The sequence below is a fragment of the Acomys russatus genome, chromosome 11 (genome assembly GCF_903995435.1).
Source record: "Acomys russatus chromosome 11, mAcoRus1.1, whole genome shotgun sequence".
In the NCBI taxonomy this organism is placed as follows: Eukaryota; Metazoa; Chordata; class Mammalia; order Rodentia; family Muridae; genus Acomys; species Acomys russatus.
The window spans coordinates 48,190,108-48,206,329 of record NC_067147.1 but is presented as its reverse complement, the minus strand read 5'-3'; positions in this window follow the sequence as shown (position 1 = coordinate 48,206,329).

The window sequence follows — 16,222 nt, the reverse complement described above, 5'->3', positions numbered from 1 at the left end:
ATGCTCCAGAGGCCAGGCTGGGAAGTCGCAGGGGATCTGGTTGCCCCTTTGCAGACGGTTTGTACCATGATTTGTAGCCTGGTGCATCATGGCTGCCAGGCATGCAGGGCTAGTTTTCTGAGCTGTGCTTCTTGTCCTCATGGTGCTGTCACCCTGTCTTAGGGTCATCACTGGGTCACTGTAAGCCTAGCTCTTCTCAGTGCTGGCAAGAAAAATATTCTTTAGTCTGAAGTAATGGTATAGGACAGTGCAGAAGGCCACATTGTGTGGAGTGTTGCTCAAGAGAAGGCGTGTCCGCCCCCCCCCCGCCTTTAAGCTGGCTTATCCCATAAGCCCTCGCCAAGTTGGAGCCATCACTCTTCAATATCTGTTTTGTTTTAGAGAACAAGTGGCTTCAAACTGCACACCACTGAGCAGCTCTCAGAGACACAGGGTAACAGTTCATATGTATTTTCTGTATTGAGGATGCTTAGAGATTGTGCACTTAGAGCTCCACAATGCTTGGGCATTTGCAATCCCTGAACAGGTGGGAACAGAAGAATATATGGAGGGAAGATGGAAGATTTACATATGTAAAGTTAGGGGATGTAACTGGTGGAAAGTCTGCCTAGAATATGCAAGGCCTGGTTTTCGATTCCCAGCTCTGCAGCTCTCCCCCAAAGAGATAAGTGTGTATTGGAATTTTGAAGATGAAGTTCCCCAGGCCCACTTTTTGCCTTGATGAAGTAGATGGTATGGGTTTGAAACCAGCATAGTTTGGAGGTGGTGAAAAGAGGCCGGGGTGAGCTGCTGCTGTCTTGGTCCTTCCCAAGAGCAGCTCCAGGAGACTTGAGCCAGCGTTCCTGTGATCTCTGGAAGGGAACTGATTGGTTCTATCTTTGGAATGGAGCAAATGGTTACTTAACACTGACCGTGTGCTTCAGAGAGACTCAGGAGCAGCAAGCACTATGGTGACCCATGGTGGTGCCAGTTCCCCAGAGCTCTAAGCATGGAACCGCTTAGCTCATACCCTCCCAGGCGTGGTGGACAATGCTCAAGCACTTGCAACTTAGTCGGGAAGCGAATGGGAAACCAAGAGAGGTCTGGACAGGAGCCTGTGCATACTTGGTCGGTCTGATTTTCTTTGTCAAAGAAGCTTACTGTTTATACATTAATCTGATTTTCATGCCTTTTTTCTAAAGACAGTCCCTATGCACTCCTGGCTGTCCCAAATCACTATGTAGACCATTCTGGCCTTGAACTCACAGAGATCAGCTTGCCTTTGCTTTCCAAGTGTTGGGATTAAAGATGTGTGCCTGGGTTCCATGCCTTTTTAAATTCAGTAAATGTGGAAGACTGACCTACCACATAGTTTTCTGTTACCAAGGATGAGAACTCAGCATCAGTAACCAATAGCCACTCAAAAGCCTGGTTTTAGACTTTTTTTTTTTTTTCCAGCAAAAAAGCAGTTGCCAAGGGAACTGGAGAAGTGTTGGGGAGTAGCTAAAGGCACGAGGTGAGCCTGTATCTGCCAAATTAGGTAGCCATGAAGGACTTATATACTTCTGTAATTAGAAGGTCAGGACTGTGGATCATTGAGGCTTATAAGGACTGTGCTATTTTACTATCTAATCTCTCATAACACTGCAAATAGCCTGCTCTTTTGCCTTGCTTTTTTTTTTTTTTAAAGCACTGCTCTTAAAACAACAAAACACTCTAGTTGGTACAAGTGTGTCTTTCTGAATTTAAAAGCTGGTATTGGTATACTTTAAATGGCTCTAAGGAAGCCAGAAAGTCTTCCTGGGTTTCTTCACAGTCACTGTACCACCAGGTGGTGCTGAGACACCACCTTTTATGTCGATGAAGCATTAGTGTCCGGCAACTCCGTTTGGCCATATCTTTTTTGTTTGGTTGGTTTTTGTTTTTGTTTTTTGAGATGGTTTCTGTGTAGCCTTAGCTGTCCTGGACTCACTTTGTAGACCAGGCTGGCATCGCTGTCCGCCTGACTCTGCTTCCCGAGTTCTGGGATTAAAGTTGTGCACCACTGTGCCTGGCTTGGGCTATCATTGTAAGATGGGGGTAGTGGTGTATGCCTGTAATCTCAACACTCTGGGAGGCAGAGGCAGGCAGATCTCCTGAGTTCAAGGCCAGTCTGGTCTACAAAGGGAGTTCCAGGTCAACCAGAGCTTACATAGAGAAACTGTCTCAAAAAAATAAAATGATAATAATGTTTTACTTCCCCTGACAGCAACCCTCCCTCCCATTTTTAAAAACAAAGTTTCTTTGTGTAGCCTTGGCTATCCTGGACTCACTTTGTAGACCAGGCTAGCTTTAATCTCACAGAGATCCACCTGCCTCTATCTCCAAAGTGCTGGGATTAAAAGCAGGCACCACCACACCACTGGGCTCCCCCCCACCCCTTATTGCATTTGGCACCAGCCTGTCAAATGACATGCTTGAAAATGTTATAACTGTTTGTATGATTTGAAGTGTAAAGTACATATTTTTTTATAATTGAACTTAAAATAAAATGATTTTATTACTCTGAATTTGCAAAACTTCCTGAGCAAGAAGTAAAATTATGCACAATTGGTACCATCAATTGCTTATCATTCACAAATCAAATATTTTTGCTATTTAATTACTGATCATGTTTATTATAAAATACATGAAACATAAAGCCATTCTTTTATAGAGTTAAAAATGCTGACCAAGAAACTACATACTTAAATTAAATGCTAAATAAGCATTTGAAATATGTTAAATACAACCCTATTATTTAAATCACATATATAATATACACATATAAGTTACAAACTAATTTATAATGGTTTCTGATGTAAACATACAATGTCCACGAAGATCAAAAATGGTAAAAAGTGTATTTGTAGGTTCATTTTGGGCATAAAATGGTAGAAGTTGAGAAGTCCCTAGCATCCTCTACTCAAGAGTGTTCCTAATCTTAAGCCTTAAGCATTGCCAGTGCAATGAGAGCCTTCTTCAGTTTGTTTGTCACAGGAAAGTGGAAACAGCTGGAAATGTGGGAGATAACTTTTAGGGTTTTTATATATATAATATGTTGCATATATACATACATACACACACACAAACTTTATTTTAGGTTTGGGTTTTACCCCAAGATCTCATTTATTTGTAATTTTTTAAAAAGTTTGTAAAATCTGAAAATGTCTGTAATCTGGTGTGTCTAAAGTACACTCAGGAAGGGAGCCTATCTAACATCCACAAAGCTCTGGCTCAGCCCTAATTCCACCTGATAATCAGATTAGGTGTGTAAAAGTAATTTTATTCTCCTGGCTCAATTGTTATCTGGGAGGCTAACTGCTTATATAAAAGCAACTTTTAATACCCCTGTTGTAATTGTCAGCTAACCTAGGCCTAGTCCTGGAAGTGTCTAGCTTCCGTACAATCTAACCTAGGCCTAGAAGTTTTCAGCCTCTGAGACGTATGCTCAGTAAACTAACCCTTTGTATTTCTTTCTGAGCTCTGGGCTGGCTCACACTCTCTTCCCAGCTGACTTTAATCTGGCTTTTCTTTCCTCCCAAAATTGCTCTGCTTGGCCTCAAACTAACTCAGCAATCAGCTCTAATCTTCTGGCTTCTCATTTTCTGGCTCATGACGTCTTGACCTGAGTGCTCTCTCTGCAACCTGTCTCTATTACTGTCCTGGTAAAAACTGCCTCCCCTCTCTGTAAAAGTGCTCCTTAAGTAGCTTCCCTTTGCTCTCTTCTCATGAGAGTTGGGTGTGTTGTGTTTTGTCAAATCTTATCTGTTTCATCACCTTTTCTGCACTCAATTAGGCATCACTTTCAAACATGGGTTAGTTTCTTCTACAAACTAACTTTACCTTCATTTGGGATTACAGGCATGTACCACCACACCCGGACCTAAGCTTTTCTTTACGTGATACTTGCTCAATACCAGGCTGGCCTTGAGCTCAGATCTGTTTCCCTCTGTCTCCTGGATTAAAGGCATGTTTATATTCCATGAGGATCACATAGAAGTAGAAGATCTTTGGATGTGATCTCTGGCCAGAATAGCTGTACTCTGAACTAGCATTCTTCTACATAGGTGTGTTCAGATCCTGACTACCTCCTATGGGCTTTTACTAGAACTCTAGTCCAGTATCTATAAAATCGGCGAGGGTACTTCATGTTGTATTGTGTGCCTATGGTGGGTCTGTGTTTAGGCAGGAGCCTTGATGGAAAGATTTAGAGCAAGAGGCTGTCCATGTGCATGGATAGGAAGGGAGAAAAGGGATACAGTTGGGCAAGATGTAGTTACCCAGAGGGAGAAGAGAACCCAGTGATCTTTCTGACGCTAGCTGCACCACAAGCTAGGAGCCAAGCCGCCCACACAAGAGCTCTGACGAACATTCCAGTTGCATACCGCCACACCTGAGCATAGCTAATGCTCACCTAGGAAACTACTAAAGCAGGCCTCGCTTTCCAGCTTCATATGCCCCCCCCCCCGTGAGTTTGCCCTTTCCTGACTCTAGCTCTGAACTGTCTTTGCACATATGCATGTATTGTTTCCATAAAACATTGACGTTTTCATTACAGAAACATTGCTTTGAGATGTTCAGTTTTTCTTAGCTTTAAGGTTTGTAGGTTGTTTGTTTGTTTTTCTCGAGGCAGGATTTCTCTGTGTAGCTCTGGCTGTCCCAGAACTCACACTGTAGACCAAGCTGGCCTGAAACTTGTTTTGTCTTCTGAGGAAGTAAAGGAGTGCCCACAGCCCAGCAGCTCTCTTGAAGGGTTTTCATAGCCTATCTAGCTTTAAAATAACTTGGATTTGCCATTTTTTAATTTTAAACAATGTTTTTATTTGTGTGTATGTATGCAGGCTTGTACCCAGTATATGCAGGTGTGCAAATAAGGAAGCCAAAAGAGACTGGACTCTCTGGAATATTGTAGTGAACTCGATGTGGGTGCTGGAACCCACACGCTGTTTTGGTTTGTTTGTTTGTTTGTTTGTTTGTTTTTCGAGACAGAGTCTCTCTGTGTAGCCTTGGCTGTCCTGGACTCGCTTTGTAGTCCAGGCTGGCCTCGAACTCACAGCGATCCGCCTGCCTCTGCCTCCCGAGTGCTGGGATTAAAGGCGTGCGCCACCACGCCCGGCTCATTTGTTTTTGTTTTTTTTGTTGTTGTTGTTGTTGTTTTTTTGCTTTTGGGAACCCACACTCTGTAAAAGCAATTTGTGCTCTAATACTCTCAATGGCTGAGCCAGCTCTCCAGCCCGGCTCTGAATTCTGTTTCTCCAGTGGATTGACTGTCTCTGGCATTTTAGTCATGGAGGAAGGCAATAGATAATTCCACAGTTTGTGGATTGACATATTTCCTTGTGCCTGATTGCTGGTGTTTGTCTTTATGTTGCTGGCCTTGTTTTATGCCCTAACAGATGGTCTATTCTGCACTGAAATCCATATGCTGGCTACACAGCAGCCACATGACTCACATTATTAAACCTGGAGGTCTTTAGAAAAAGACCTTCCCTCCCAGTTCTGGCCCAGGCAACAAAGATTGGCAGCTCCTGACTGGCAAGCCTGATCTGTGTTGTAGTGGCACAGTTCTGCTCATCTCAAGCAGAGTGCCAGTTGGCCTAGCTAGGCAAACTGTTTTTCTTTTGAGCCTACGCCTCCCCACCCCATGTGCCCTTCAGTTTCTCTACAACTACCTTAGGGTTAGCCTTGGTTAGTGGCCATTGTCACTCAGACTAGAGAGACCTAGCATCATACTCAGTACAGTGGCACTCCATACCCAGCTGCCTCGGAAAAGGCCTAGAAGCTGCTGGGGTCCACTGAGGACTCTCTTGGGAGGAGGAAACTCAAGAAGACCCTGCCTGCATCAGATTAGCCTATTGGCAAGTCTATGGGGGCATTGTCTTAATTGCTGGTTGGTGGAGAGGGCCCAGCCCACTGTGGATGTGCCACTCCTGTGCATATGGGACTGGGTCGTATAAGAAAGCTAGCTGAGCCAGGCTTGGTGGTGCATGCCTGTAATTCCAGCACTCAAGGGCAGAGGCAGGCACATCTTTGTGTTCGAGGCTAGCCTGGTCCACAGAGCAAGTCCAGGATGGCCAAGGCGACACAAACCATGTCTCAAAAACCAAAACAGACCACACACGCGCGCGCGCACACACACGCGTGCGTGCCGGTAACAGTGGTCCTGCATGTTCTGTGCTTTCATTCCTGCTTCTAAGTTCTTGCCTTGAGCTCCCTCCTTGGCTTTCCTGATGAACTAACCTTTCCTCCCCAAGTTGTTGTTGGTCATGGTAATTGTCATGGCAACCGAAAGCCAAGCAGGACATCCCACTGTGGTGGTTTGAATGAGAATGGCCTCATAGGCATGCATGCATTTGAATGTTTGGTCTCTAGTTGGTGGACTATTTAGAAAGGATTAGGAGGTGTGGCCTTGTTGGAGAAAGTGTGTCACTGGGGGTGGGCTTTGAGGTTTCAAAAGCCCATGCCAGGCTCAGTCTCACTCTCTGCCTCCTTGTGGATCAGGAAGTAAGTGCTCAGCTACTGTTGAAACACAATGAATGAAGATGTTGGCCTCACCTCTGAAACCGAAAGCAAGTCTGCGGTGAGACACTTCTCTGAGTTGCCTTGGTCTCGGTGTTTAGTCACAGCAGTAGAACAGCAGTGAAGACGTCCATACGGTTTCTTTCTGTATTTTAGTTAGTTTCATTGTTTTGGAGCCCTTTCCTCTGCTTGGCTTTTATAGAGGGCTAGAGCTAGTTCTGGCTGTTTTGCTTGTGTGTTTTCTTGTGCTCCTTTTTTTGTTTTGTTTTTTGTTTTTTTGTTTTTGTTTGTTTGTTTCAAGACAGGGTCTCTCTCTGTAGCCTTGGCTGTCCTGGACTCCCTTTGTAGATTAGGCTGGCCTCGAACTCACAGAGATCCGCCAGCCTCTGCCTCCCGAGTGCTGGGGTTAAAGGCGTGTGCCACCACACCCGGCCTATGCTCCCATTTGTTATTCTCAGCAGCCAACAGAACCAACATATTCCACTCTCCATAAAAACCAGGCATTATTTACCCAAAGAAATCTCTTTTATAGGAAAATGAATGGAATCATCATGCTTAAGTAAGCCTAAGTCAGGAAGATGTTTGCTTCATGCTTCGTCTCATGTGGAGAGATACAGATGGAACAGTGGGGTAAAAGGGCAGAGAGTACATGGTGTATGAGTGTGAGAAAGCCATTGTTCAGAAAGGTGGCAATGTCTCATCAGCTATTCAAATTCATTTAGACTCAATAATGATGACAAGTGGGACCTCAGAGCAAAAAAAAAAAAAAAAAAAAAAGACAGTGTAGCCTTTGGGAAATGTCCTAAATTACTTAGATTGTTGAAAATACGGTGCCAAGCTACCAGCATTTCAGATAATGTTAATACCAAAATTCATGGACAAACCACTGTGCACTTAGTTCTCCACCATCCCCATCCAAGTACTGCCTTACAGTTGGCGCACATCCTGGCCAAGGGATGAGAATCCACAAATCAGCAACAACAAAACAAAACAAAAAACCTCCCACAAACTCTTGGCCCCTAATGACTCAACTATAAATTGATGACTGGGGTGGGTGGAAGATCTAGAAAGGAATCAAAGGAAGGTTGTAACACTTGAACAGTTGCTCTTTGAGTCATGAGCTAAGCTGAACTAGGCACTTGATTCTACCCAGAATTCAGTGCTCCAGTTTTTTACCAAAATGGTCTGAATAGAACCTCAGAGATGGGCAGAGCCAAATTTATTCTTTTTTAAAATATGCAAGCAAACAGGGATGGTATACAGTGTGAAAACCACTGTTGGATCACATATTCTTTTCTCTTTTCCATCCTGCACTTGACCTGTGGGGAAGCAGGATGGAGTGTAGCATGCAGGCGTGTGTGTGAACTGGGAAGATTGACAGTTGCTATCCTGTAGAATTGAGGCATCATTTGCATAAAGTGATGTGGAGGTTTGCTCTAAGCGGAAACATACTCTCCTGGAGGCAGGAAGGAAGGCACAAGTCCTCTCTCTGGAATTACATGCATGCACAACAGGGATTTTTGGAAGGATAGGAGGCTCTTCTATGAAGCTGCCTACAGGATGGACAGGGAACACCAGGGATACAACTTCCTCAGCTTTTCCCTGATGGAGCTGCCCAAGTCAGCCATGCCCTGTAAGTAAATCCAGTATACTTGGTTTTTCCAAGCTAGATGGCTGGATTCTTTCTTCAGTCTGTCTTTGATGCCCTATTGGGAGGGAATAGAGACTTGTTTACATCTCCCCAGGGAGAGTCACACAAGAGACCAACAGGATCTGGAAGGTGCACCCAAGGACATGAGGGCACGTGTCAAAGGCACTGGAGGGAAGCTCTGGAGCCTGGGCTGGCCACCGGGGCAGAGATTCGTTTCGGACTGCCAAAATAAGCAAGGGTGAAGGGCTTGAGGAGGGAACCACGCACAATGCCAAGGAGAGTAGGGCCTAAGGATCATTCACCTGGAGAGTCGGAAGCTCATCTCAGCCAGTCTTCCAAGTTTAACAGTGATTGGCAAAGAAAGAAAGTGGAAGTTCTCACTCTCAACAGGTTAGCAGGTCGCCCTTGTGATTTCATGATGGACAAGCAGGCTGGACAGGCTAGGAGATAGTAAGTCCTCTGTTCTCACCCGTGATCATTCACATTAGGCTCCAGAACAAACTATCTTATCTCCTCTGAGGCAAGAAGCTGTTTTCTGTAGCTTGTGGACAGTCTGTAATTACTGTTGCTGCCCCATCTCCCAAAACTGGCACCTGACTCCATTCTCAGGCCATCCAGTGTAAGAACTCGATTCCACGGGTCTACAAGGAGCTCTGGCCTCAGTCACTGATTTGGGCCTGTGGAGATGTGCAACCTTGTACACTAGGTGACCCCAGGGTTCTCAGCCTGTAGAGAACCACTTTTGTGGGCTGCCCAGACCCTATGGATGCAAATCTATTACACACCCTCTTGTTATTTTTACTCTTGTTCCTCCTGGGGCGTCTGCCTAATACAAAGCCAGGTTCTGGACCTAGTTATAACAAGAGCAACAACAACAAAAGTGAGGGAAAAATAGGTGAAGCACAGAAAGAATGGCAAGAGGATAGAGAAGTAGGAAACTAGATTACAGGTGAAAATTTGAACAATAAAATACTTGAAAGAAATGATCAACAGATGGTCTCAGGGTGACAGTTCATGCATAGTTAAATCAAATCCCTTGTGACCTTTGTCATAGTCTACCTGGTTTAGTGTCTGTTATGATTTGAATCTGAAGTGTCCTCCCAGGCTGGTGGTGCTGTAAGTGGTGGGTGGGTGGGGGCTCTCAAGCCTTTAGGAGGAAAGGCAGAAGTATTCCACTAACTAGATCAAGATATGTCAGGAAAATGCTCCTGATATACAAAGGAGACCAGGGAACATTTTGATTTTGAGATCCCTTCCTGACAGTTGAGGGGACATGGAGAAATGGGTATGGGAGATCTCTGCTCAAGATGGATTTCAGTTAGGGACAGCAGTTCGATGCTGAGAGCGACTCTGAAAATTGACATGGCAGAATGGCAGAAGTACTTACCTGCTACTGTTATTTTTATATTACTGTATTTGCTTCTCTTAGTTTCTTTCTTAACCCAGCTATCACGCAAGTAACTAAGACTCTTTTATTTTTGTTTATAAAATTTTACAACACAATCTTGAGCAGTTTTGGTCGGTTCTTAACCCTTGATGTTATCCTGACTCCATCTTTGCCAAAATTCCCAAGTTACTTGCTTTTTAGTTCTATCTTTGCTCCAGCTGAATTTTCTTCATCTCTCTTGTACCTCTGCCTGTGTCTGAATCCCCTACTTCCTCCTCTAACTCCTCCTCCCATGGCTAGCAGGAAGTCCAGCCCTATTCCTTCCCTTGCTCAGTGATTGGCTGTAAGCTACTTCATTGCCATGTTAGGGGACAAGTGGGAGCAGTGTTTACACAATATTGAGATAGGAAATTCATAGAACAAGAACTGCAACCAGATATAGGGGACAGAGAAATCGGCATTTGAATTACACAATAGCCTTATGCCTACACTTGTCCACAGTCTTGTCTCCAGGATTCAGTTCTATTTACCCACAGAGATCAGGTCTGTATGTTATGAGCACTGAGATTAGAAAACATCTAATACATAACAAACATTGCATTGTACTTTTTAGAATAAAATATAAACTTAGGAAATTAATAAAAATTCAAATTGCTAATGAAACTATTAGATTTGAAAATTATTATTATAGTACTTCTGGGGTGAAAACAATAGGACAGACATAGTTGATCAAGAAATGAAGTTTCAATGTTCAGTGCACACAGCCATGTCAGAACTGTTGCAGGAAGTGTCTATAACCAGAGCAGGAAGGAAACAAGAGCATGTGGCCTGCTAATGTCACCCCAGACAGGGTGACATAACAAAGATACACTGTCACTCAAATCCAGCTTGTGAAACAGTGGGCTTATTGGAGCTTCTTGGGGACCATGTGTGGCTCTTAGACAGCTGTGTCACCCCAGTAGAGGTGGGGAAAACTGCACACCTAGGGCTCCCTGCACAACTTCCAGGAGTGCCTCTTCTCCCTGAGTCCACTGTTTATGTGACATCATGGAGTGATAACTACTCATCCCCTCCCCCAAGAGAGTTTCGCTGTGTAGCTCTGGCTGTCCTGGACTCACTTTGTAGACCAGGTTGGCCTCGAAGTCACAAGAGATCCGCCTGCCTCTGCTTCCCTAGTGCTGAGATTAAAGGCGTGCGTCACCAGTGCCTGGCTTCATCCCCTTTTAGATTGCCTTGTGTTTCCCTGGGGTTATGCCATAACTCTTTCGAGACAGGGTTTCTCTATGTGTAGCCTTGCCTGTCCTGGAGTCACTTTGTAGACCAGGCTGGCCTCGAACTCACAGCGATCCTCCAGCCTCTGCCTCCCAAGTGCTGAGATTAAAGGTGTGCGCCACCACACCAGGCTATGCCATAACTTTTAAAGCAGATCACTGCATGACTTGTCATTACTGAAACCCGTATCAGTGACTAGACTCAAATATCTTGTTTTGCACTCCTCTGTGATTCAGATGGATACCTTTGATCTGTGGTGTGGAGTGGCGGACACAGGTAGTTCCAACTACCGACCAGCCAGCAATGTGTGTCCAAATCATTTTAACTGGGTGCCTGTAACTTTTCTCTGTGAATGATGTAATTATTTATGCCTCCTTGACTTGTCTCTCAGAGCCACATTTTTTTTTCCTTGTCCTATGATTGTACTGCCCATCACAGGGGTCTGGCAGTTCTCATTATCATAACAACAGTACTGACAATCTCTTTTCCTAAGTGTTTGTCCCTCTGTGGTCTCACTTGTGCAGCTAGGCACCTCTAAACCCTTGGCAATTTCCTGTGAACCCGGCAGGGTGACCTCCCTTGATTCAGATTCCAAAGCCTTGAAGGAGATCAGCACATCAACCTCCCTAGACACCTGATTACACAGGCCCTGACCCCACATGTAGCTCCAAGCCTGCTGTCACTCCTGCTCCACCCACACCCTCACCCCCACTCCCGCAGCCTTTCATCCTCACGGCCTCAAGGGGAGCCCCATATCTTCCCCAGGAAGAAAGCAAACAGCAGATGCACAGAGCAGTGATGTGTGTCCCCATGCAGGGGACCTCTGATCTCCGCCTGGCCTTGTTTGCAAATGCCTTTCCCTAGCAGCGCAGAGCTTCAGAGAAATGGGATGGGGACAGTCAGGGACAGGACAGGCACCTGGAAGCAAAGGGCTTTGCTGTCTAAGCAGAACGTAAGAAATGTTTTCTTTTGGCACCTCCAGCTTATAGGGGTTTGAAACTGTGTGTCAAGGAGTTTGCAAATATTTAGAGGGTCTTGGAGAAGGTGGCATTGGGGTTGAGGCAGTTCTCACAAAAGGTGCTAAAGCCGCCGCCGTGGCTGTTTTGGAGACCTATTGGAAGTTGGCTGAGTAGAGCCCACAGAGATTTAAAGGGAAGAGTGCACTGAAGGAAGCAGGCAAAGGGAAAGTGGTCTGAAGTGAGGCATGCTCTCAGTCATCTTCCTTATAAAACTATCTAAAACCATGTTCCAGCTTAACACACAATTATGAGGAAAAGAGAGGAAAGGGAAGTTTAAGGTGGGCTGGTGTTAGGAGTGTGCGGCGTAACTATGTCATAGATATACAAATCACACCACGTGGCAGACCCACGTAGGAGGCTTTATTGGGAGGAGGTATACAGAGGTGGTCTCTGGGGAGATATGAGGAAGAAGAGAGCAAGGGTGGGGTGATCCCACCTTTTATAAATGACCTGGCGCATGCACAGAAAGTGCTCAGGGTAACTTAGGGGGCCCTGGATCCTGGCTGTGATGTGCTTTTGGTGTTGGTGACATGCTTTTCTGATGACACTGACGTATTTGAGGGTGCTCCTGAGGTTTCCTGTTTCCCATGGTCCTCAGGGCCTTTGGGATGGCTTGTACCACTGCCTAACTACTAACAGCTAGCCTGAGAGTACCAGCTCCCCAGTCTTAACCATTTAGGCAGAAAGACAGAACCACCTCCCAGTGGATGCAACACTGGGGACCTAACCGGGGAGGCAAGCAGGACACTGCAGCTGAACATACCCCACATGTGCATGGGAGGGACATCCTCTGATGTCACTTTACCATTCACCCCATCATTCTGACAGGTATTTTGGGTCTCCAGACTTAAAACTCGTCAACTTTGGTTTAGTGGTTGCACACTTCATTCCAAGAATCTGCTTGTTGCTAGTCACTTGCTTCTTACTGGCTGAGTCCTGAAAATCACAGATCTTACCTCCTAGTCCCCAACCATGGTGACGGCAGGAGTGGGTATAGGGCTCTGTCAGGATAAGCAAGTTAGCAGCAAATCAGACACTTTCGAATACGGCTTACTGGGAAGCCATAGTTCACTTGAACCTTGACATCACCTTTCTGATCTGTTCACGAAGCCCTCTGATTACACAGGATAAATAGGGCTGAGCCAATAACAGTAGAGCAAATGTGACCTGAATGTCAGCCGACCAAATCACTTTATAGTAATTTTGTTGACCGGTCAGGAGGCCTTTTCCTGGTGTCCTGGAGTTATTTCTTAGTATCAGGACTAATAACCTAGACCTTAACTGGTGGGATGGAGAAGCAGCTTGTTCCACAGACACTAGAGGGCAGCAGAAGGCAGCATTTGACAGAGTCCGAGGGAGATGGTTGCAGGCTGGTCAGCTAGGGCTATGCTCTCCCCTTCTTCCTTGGTTACCCCTATTTTTAAACCAGGAGATACCTTTCCCTGTTCAGGTCACAGCCTACTGGGCCTCCCACTTCTTCCAGGGTCATAGGGAGCTGGCTGAGATTCCTGGTGCCTTAGCACACTTCCTGTTCCTCCTGAGATGTTTCCAGGAAAACTGAGGTCCCAGCTGCGGTTGCAGTGGTCTCTCGGACAGGCCATGGGCAATTTGGAAGGCACAGCGGGCAGAGCCTGGCATGGATGGAGTACGCTTTCCCTAGTGGCTCCTCAGTTGCTGGCTTCAACGGTGACAAGGCACGGGGTGTGGGCAGGCAAGAGGTTTTTTTGTTTTGTTTTGTTTCATCACAGACTAGCAGCAGTGTGGCTTTGAAAGCAGCCTCGCTCCTGACTGCTGTTAGTCCCAGGGAGATTCCTGACTCCATCGTCTTGGTTGTGGCAGGGGTATCTGCACCAGGGAGGCCAGTTCTTGGTACTGCTCTTGAGTATTTTCTGAATTACACACACACACACACACACACACACACACATACTTTTCCAGCCTTCCCACTATTCTGTCTGGAGCCAGTCTTCTGCATTCCTTCAGTCTCTTCCTGTTTAATTAAAGTGGTTTCTAGTTCCTGACACTGACCCCGAGTGATGCCCGGAGTGAAGGTGGGCAACAGCTGCGGCCTGAAGCCAGCCCCACAATTGGTGTCTCTGACTGTGTCCCTTCAGTTGAATCAGAGGACATGCCGCGGTAGAGCCAAACCTCACGCATGGACCACATGACCATTGTAACTTGTTCCTGTTTCCTCAGTGAGTGACTGACTCCCTCTCGCCACTGCTAATGGCCCAGGGGTGTGGTGGGTGATCTTTCAGGGCCAATGCTGGAGACCAAGCTCATAGCCCTAACTCTTCTAGACAAGCATTGCCCTAGATAGTGAGGCAGCCTGGAGTGGTTCATCAGGATCTGAGCATGTTCACACAGTGTATAGCTCGGCTTGCCAGAGTCATCAGTTATGCTGGCCGGTAGGACAGACAGACGTGGGGGTACCTCCTGATATCCTCTCCTCCCTCACAGGCCTTCCTGTGTATCAAGCGCAGCTGGCCTGTGTTCCCTGCTGCAGTTCTCGGACCAGCGTTAGAGACATGGACCCTGGGGCTGTATGGAACGGCTCAGTGGAACTTAGTAAGCAAGCAGAGGACTGAGCACCCACAATAAAGAGACTGAGAGTAGCTGTGTGTGCTTGTAAGCCCAATGTTGGAGGGACAGAGACAAGAGGACAGCTGGGGCTTGCTGGATCCCAGAATAGCTGGGAAGAGGAGAGAGAGAGAGGGTGGGGTGGGGATGGGGGGGTATCTACAAACCGTGCAGGTGCTTGTGTATGTATGGAGGTCAGAGGACACCTTATAGCATTATCTCTATTTACCATGTGGGGTCCCTCGGTGTTAGTTGTCTTTAAGCTTCGGCAGTCTCACTGGGCCCCACAGTGGAGCTTAGATTTGAAATCCTTTGTGTCAGTTGAATCGTGGGGGAAGTAGTCCCTCAGATATATCTAACTAGGAGGGCGTGGGTGCTCCTGCAGAGCATGCATTGAAAGGGAAAGGGAAAAGAAAGGATGGTTGATCTTCATTGCTACCTTGACGTGGGTTAGAATCTCCATGGTAACAAACCTCTGGGCCTGTCAGTGAGGGAGTTTCCTGATTGAGATTGACAGGGTCAATCATACCTGTCAATGCACTAACTCCTGCTTTTACCTGCTGGTCCTGGGTGAAGCCGGGCTGATCCGCAAGCCCCAGGGAGCCTCCTGTCTCTGCCCCTCTAGTTTTGGGGTTACAGGTGTGGGCTACTGTGCCCAGCCTTTTTATTGACATTCCCTTCTGTCCTCACACCCACTTAGCAAAACCAGTGATTTGAGATGCCACCTTTAATAGCCACCGTGATGGATGTTGCCTCAGACTGTGTGTGAGCCAGGATGAATGAACCCTTCCTCTCTTGAGGATGGTATTGTCAGGTGACTGGAAAAGAGCTGATACAGGCACAGAGAGCCTCAGATAACAAACAGAGCTGTGACAGCGGATGCTCCAGAGAGAAGGTGGCCAGCCTGTCGGAGCAGGGCTTAAAGCTCTCTCCACTCAGGACTCCTTTTGTCTAAGACATTTTTACGTAACCCTAGGTAGACAGACGTATGGAATACATACACAGAGTGTCTTAGTTTGGGTTTTATTGCTGTGAAGAGACACCAATGACCATAGTCACTCTTATAAAGGAAGACATTTCATTGGGGCTGGCTTACAGTTCAGAGGTTTACAGGGAACACGGCAGCATGCAGGCAGTCATGGTGATGGAGAAGGAGCTGAGAGTTCTACATCTGGCTCCACAGGCAGCAGGAAGTGACCGTGACAAGCTGGCCAGGCCTGAACTTCTGAGACCTCAAAGCCCACCTCCTAGTGACACGCTTCCTCCAGCAAAGCCACATTTACTTCAACAAGGCCAGACCTCATAAAAGTGCCACTCCCTAGGGATTTAGGGGGGCTGTTTTTATTCAAACCACCACGCAGAACATATATTTTCTAGTATAAATAACAAGTTGGTTCTACAACAACTCTTTGGCTTACCATGGTATTTGAAATTTTACCATTAATTAAAAGATGAAAGCAAATCTGTATACTGGTGTTGGTTCAATAAAGAACCAAAACACAGCAGCATTCAGTGTTTTTCTTTTAGCATACTTTGATATTCTGATTTTATAGGTGCCAATGCTGAGAATGCCACCTCATGTAAATACATAATGCAAAATGAGACATGTGCTTTCAGGAGGGCATTTCAGAAATTGTTGGAGATTCCACCATAATCCCAAACCAGAATTCATTTTGTGAAACTCGAGTCAGCACCTCAAACAGCAATTTTTTTTTTTTTTTTAATATATATGAGTGCTCTATCTGTATGCACACCTGCATGTCAGAAGAGGGCGTACAGAGATGATGTGTTGCT